Source organism: Sorex araneus, chromosome X, assembly GCF_027595985.1.
Source record: "Sorex araneus isolate mSorAra2 chromosome X, mSorAra2.pri, whole genome shotgun sequence".
In the NCBI taxonomy this organism is placed as follows: Eukaryota; Metazoa; Chordata; class Mammalia; order Eulipotyphla; family Soricidae; genus Sorex; species Sorex araneus.
Window position 1 is genome coordinate 240,717,083 of NC_073313.1, and position 6,365 is coordinate 240,723,447.

The window sequence follows — 6,365 nt, forward strand, 5'->3', positions numbered from 1 at the left end:
GGGTGGGATACTCTCGATAGCTTGCTGGGCTCTCAGATAGGGACGGAGGAATCAAACCCGGGTTGGCCGCGTGCAAAGCAAATGCTCTACCTGCTGTGCTATCGCTCCAGTCCCGTCTGTATGTCTAATCTTCAGAAATTCAATAACCAAGTCAGAAGAAACACAGAGACTAGTAGAGATCTTAATGGATAGTATCACGTTATTTTTCAGAATTTTTTAACCAGTTTCAACTGCCAACTCAAACATCTGAGAGGGAATGTGTTGTCACACTCTTCCAAGAAATGACTATGATCAGATTTTAAAATCTTAAATTGGTGAGCATAATACCTATTAATTTGCATTACTTTGACTGTTCAGAATAAATGGTCTTATAACTATTAATGTTTGTATTTTTATATGACTGTCATTCAATGTCTTTTATGTACTTTATATGAATATTTTAGTGTTTTCTTATCTTCCTGAGGGATTTCTGTATAAATTTCTATCAAATCTGTTATCAACTTGTTGGAAACATTTTTTTATAATGGGTCAAATTTTAAAAATTGTTTATATATTGAAAATGTAGAACTATTTAGGGAACAAAGTAGGAAAATTTCACAAACCTGTATCCAGCTGTATCAGGCAAATACTTTTTTGAAAAAAATTAGGAAAATGGATGCTGGGAGATAATTGCTTTGCACATGGCGACCTGGTTTCTAGCCCCAGTCCCCCATATGGTCCTCTGAGCCCCTCCAGGAGTGATCCCTGAGGGGAGAGCAAGGAGTAAGCCCTGAGCACCACCAGGTATGGGCCCCAAATATACACACACACTCAACAACCATTGAAAAATGAAATGGTTTATTGAGAAAAATGAAATAGGCAAGAAATAAAATAAATTTTTTTTTATTTATCACTTTTGAAAATAAAAGCGATAATGCAGTGAGAGTTGTTCTACTCGATATTAAGTTGATAAAGCTGCGAGAAATGGCTAATGGTCAGTGAACAGAACAGGGAGACAACTCAGGAGTTATCCTCCACAAAATGATCCCAAGAACTGAAAAGTAGGGGCTGGAGAGTGGTACAGGACTTAGGGTGCTTGTATAGCACATGATTAACCATCGTTTGATCAGAACCACAGTAGTGATCACCGTAAGGAGTGATCCATGAGGATCTGTTGTGTGATGCTCCAGGTATGTGCTCCTCCACTTGGAACCATATCTGGTCCATATCAAAGACAAGCCCTGGTCACATTCACTTTTAAAAACTTTTCTAGGTTTTTAATGCTCTTCTGCTTTTTGTTATTTTAAAAATATATAATTAATTGTCATCTATTGGTCAACTCTATCTTGTTGTTGCTCCCATTTTTTTTACTTGAATTTATATCTTTTTATTCATTTTGTTCTTTTGGGGGGGCCATACTCAATAGTTCTCAGGGATAGCTCCTGGAGGGATTGAGAATCAGATGGGGTTCTGGGGATTGAATCCACATTAACTTTGTACAAGGCCAGAGCCCTCCCTATCCAATGAACTATCTCTCCAGCCCCCCTCTTTTTTTACTTAATAGGGAAACCATTTAAATATATGCTTTTTTTTGCACTCAGGAATTACTCTTGACTGTGCTCGGGGTACCATATGGGATGCTGGGGATCGAACCTGGGTTGGCCGTGTGCAAGGCAAATGCCCTACCCATTGTACTAACTCTACGGGCCCCATAGGTTCTTTTTCTTCTTCATTTTTTTTTAAAAAAAAAAGCATAACCATGTATTTTTTACAGCAAGCTATTCAGGATATTTGGGTTTTTATTTCTGATTGCAAAAGTGATAACACTTATAGGAAATAATGAAAACCCAGGAAAGAAGGAATGCCTGTAACTTGGAGACTTGTGAACAGACTTGTTTGTTATGTCTTTTCTTTGAAGATGTATCTTAAAGAATGGGTATTTCACAGGGGAGTTAGGAGAAAGAGAGATCTGTAAAGATATTACAAAAAGAAAATAAATAATGCCAAAATGATCAGACTCATCCTGACTCAGAGGATGTTGTTACATGGAGTAAGAATGGACATAGATAAAGCTAGAAATGAGTTGGTGTGAGATCTTGGAGATCTCAACTGATAGGCTATGAAATTTAGCAGCTACATTCAAAAGGAAATGAAAATCCAAGTTCAAAATTTGTCTCTAAAAACCTTAACTTCCAGAACACACAAAATTCCCGTAAAGTTCTTTTCTGTACTACAATCCACAGACTCACAATTTGAGAATCACTATTTGCTCATTTCCTGTAAGACACGTTTGAATATAAAATGGGAGGAAAAGCCTTGTATTGGACTTCCTTCCTGATTCTCCTCCCAAGGGAGGGAGAAGCATGACACATTCACCTTCCTCAGTTGAACCAAATCAGAGCCATGCCCACTGAAAACTGTTGCACAAAACAACATTGCTACAAAAAACACAGAGCAAAGGTTTACATTTTTAACAGAGTCAATAAAGTTTTTTTGCAATGTTACAGAAAACCTGAAATGTCTGTAGTTTTGGTAGTTTTCTCAGTAGTTTGAAAGGACCTTGTTTTATTTAGTTTTTAATCTTGGGGTTAATTTTTCTTGGTCTCTGTCCCAATCAGTCACAGTGGTAAGTCATAAAGGATGACTCAGTGTGTAAGTTATCTGCTTTCATGTCTTATCTTCCTTGGATGACCAAGAACACTCCTCATTCATCTCTTTATTTCACACAAGTCCAACAAATTTTCTCTGTATTAAATGTTTGTTGAACCATATGAAAGACTTTCAATTCATCTGCCAAGGCTGGGAGTTGACCAGTTGTTTGTGATGGACCTGCTGGTATGAACTCAAGGCTGCTAGTTAGAGTCATCATGGCAAAACTAATGCAGGAGCTTTCTTCTTACTGTTCCCTGTCTAGAAATGGCCTAATGAACACTATTATCTAACAAGGAAACAGCTTTTTTTTAATTAAAAAATTTTTAATCACTGTGAGATAGACCATTACAAAGCTGTTCATGATTGAGTTTCAGTCATACAGTGTTCCAACACCCATCCCTCCACCAATGTACATTTCCCAGCACCAGTGTCCCCAGTTCCCCTCCCACCCCTCACCCCCTGCCTGCCTCTATGGCAGGAACTTCTCTCTCTCTCTCTCTCTCTCTCTCTCTCTCTCTCTCTCTCTCTCTCTCTCTCTCTCTCTTGTGCATTATGGTTTGCAATACAGAGACTAAGGGGTCACTGTGTTCAGGGGGTTCAGTATTTTTATCAGGAAGGTACAACTGGAGAAGCTTTTTTAATGGGGTGGCAATTTTGGAATGTGAACGGGACTTCTGGGGCATCCAGAAGTACAGAGAGGTGGGAGCACATAGCTTATCCCAACTCTGACAAAGCCTGGATACTTTAATTTTGGGAACAGCAGCTGCCAAGGTCTCTGGGCAGGCATGGGGGCATAGTCACTCTGTTCTGATGTGCCCTGGATTATTCAGGCATGTGTGGGTCTGAAGTTTTAATGTGGCTTTTAAAAAAAAAAATCTCTTCTGATATTTATGGGTTTACGAAGCAAGGCAGGTAGAAGAGCTTACATGGTAGTGCCAGAGCTGGCTCCTGGGGGTGACTGCCGGGACTGCAGGAGTATTGAGAAGCGGTGGGAATTCTGAGTCTCTGAGAAAGCCTGGAGATTTCAGTCTCAAAACACAGATACCTGGGTCTGGAACGGTAGCACAGCGGGTAGAGCTGTTTGCCTTGCATGCAGCTGATCCGGGTTTCCCAAATGGTCCCCTGAGCACCGCCAGGAGTAATTCCTGAGTGCATGAGCCAGGAGTAACCCCTATGCATTGCTATTTGGGTATGACCCAAAAAAAGCCAAAACCACGGATACCTGAATTTTTAGCGGGTTAATTTCTTGGTGAGGTCTGTTTGGAGATGGTGGAGTCCTCTTGGAGACACGTCAGTGATTTTGGACTATGGGGACGAGTAGTTGCCTAAGGCTCTTTGGGGCTAGGCACTTGGCTAACCCACCCCCTTCCAGTGTGATCCAGATTATTCAGCTATGGAGGGTCTGAGATTTACTGCATTAAAAAAAATTGTTTAATCTCTTCCAGGATTTATGTATGAATCTCTGGAGTGAGGTGCGTGAATGAGCCTGTAGGGCTAAGCCAGAGGTGGGTTTAGGACATGGCTCCCACGTACCTACATTTTGGCAGTTTGATTTCTCAGAAAACTTGGTCCTGAGTTGTTGGAGTCTGGCCAGAGGCAGAGCAGAGACTTTTGGGTGTCAGGAAGCCAGAGGGTACCGGCAGGCTGGCTGCTGATGCTCTCGCCCTGTAGGTCCAGGTTGACCTGCTGATGGTGCTGCGTCCTCTGGGCCCCAGTGGTGGCAGCAGTGCCAGGACCAGGAATGGGGCCACAGCAACTACTGTGCATGGCTCAGGCGCTCCAGGTGGGCTGCCACTACCAGTCCAGCAGAACCCGACCGGGGGGCACTTTCCCCTGCTCTGTGGGTCCGGCCTCCAGGCAGTTGGAGCTCAGGGAGATTTTCTTTCAAAATATACTGCAGATGGCAACGGTGGTGCCAGCTGATCGGGGGGGGGGGAGCACTGGCAGTGAGGATGCCCTACTGGTGCCTGAACCAGGATCCTCTATGGTGGAAACCTGAGGTATATTTCAGCTTTTCCACTCGCTGTATAGCTGCCGCTGTGCAGTGGAGCCAGGTTGGACCCGAAGAGCACTAATCATTCACACAGAAATTCTGCAGCCGCCGTGGCCTGCTGCCCATGGCGCCAACAGCTACCACAGCTCCTCCAGTTCTGGCGCCTGCAGCCACCCTGCCGCCACATTCACAAGTCCCACTCAGGGCCAGCACTCCATGGCGGGTGCCAGGTTGGTTTTTGAAAGACACTCTTCTTGAGAGAGAATATTTAAAGGACATGTACATTCATTATGTAGAAATTTCTGACCATAGCCGCCCACTGTTCAGAGCGCTGAGAGCTGCCTTCACACCACCAGCTCTGGTACCCAATGACATGCCGACACCCTCTTCCAAATCTGAATCTGTTCTTTCCAGAAATATGTTCCCCCTTCAGATAGTAATAGGGCTCTTCCGTGTATTGGGTTTAAGTGGTCCCAATAGGGTGCACTCTTGGCTGGATGCTGAACACTTGGTGAAATGATGTAAATCCAGAGGCTTGAACCTTCATGCTTTCTTCAGGAACACTTGGGAAATGACTCAGGTCTTGGGAGCATGCATATCTGAAAAGCCACTAAGTATCTCAAGGATGTCACTCTGCAGAAGCAGTGTGTGCCCTTCTGGTGCTACAATGCTGGCATCGGTAGGTGGGCCCAGGCCAAATGGTGGGGACGGACAGAGTTGGCCCGAAACAAGAGTGCTGAATTTTTACTGCACATGCTTAAGAATGCAGAGAACAATTCTGAAGTCAAGTGTTTAGAGGTAGAGTCTCTGGTCATTGAGCATATCCAGGTGAAAAAAGCACCCAAAATGCACTGCAGAACTTATAGAGCTCCTGGGTAGATTAACAGCCACATAGTTCTCCTTGTCACTCTGAAACGATCCTGATGAAAAGGAGCAGATTGTTCCTAAACCTGAAGATGAAGCTGCACAGAAGAAAAAGATACCACAGAAAACCTGAAGGAACAAAAATGTATGACTCTGAAATAAACTAAGCATGGAATAAATATAAGTAAAATTAAAAAAAAATACGGAAGAGGCTGGAGTGATAGCACAGCGGGTAGGGCGTTTGCCTTGCACCTGGCCAACCGGGGTTTGATTGCCAGCATCCCATATGGTCCCCCAAGCACCGCCAGGAGTAATTCCTGAGTGCATGAGCCAGGAGTAACCCCTGTGCAAGGCTGGGTGTGGCCAAAAAAACAAAGAAAAAAACAAAAACCGGAAATAGAACCATTCACCATCACCAAGAGTTTACAGTTAATTAGGAAGAGGGAGGAACACAGATGAGAGTGGTTCCTCCTCCTTTGGAATGCAAGTAGAATGTGAAGAGCAGAATAAATGCGCCTCCTTTCCAAACCCCTAAACAAGCAAAGGGGTATGTGTGTGTGGGTGGGGGTCAGCCAGCAGGCCATGGAACTGAGTTGCATAGACTGAAGATGAGTCCTCATCCTGAAGAATGTCGCTCTGATGTCACATGAGAGGTCTGCAGGAGTCACTTCACTTCTGAGAAGTATTGGCCGGGAGGAGGAAGGAGCTTTTTGGCTTCTGAATCACTTCTCAGAGGTGCTTGCAGAGTTCCTGTGAAAACTTTTGTGGGCCATCCATCTGGGTATCAAACCAAGGTAGCATAAGTTGGAAGCTGGACAGGCAGGACCAAGGCCTAATCATTAAAGGGTCCAGGGAAGAGCTCAGTGGTAGAGGCCCT

The 6,365-nt window shown here is 43.9% G+C and overlaps 1 pseudogene; it reads left to right on the forward strand.

Annotated features, from left to right (window-relative positions):
* The first annotated feature begins 5,123 nt into the window (after positions 1 to 5,123).
* On the forward strand, positions 5,124 to 5,621 carry LOC101546340 (60S ribosomal protein L17-like; annotated as a pseudogene).
* The last annotated feature ends 744 nt before the right edge of the window (positions 5,622 to 6,365 follow it).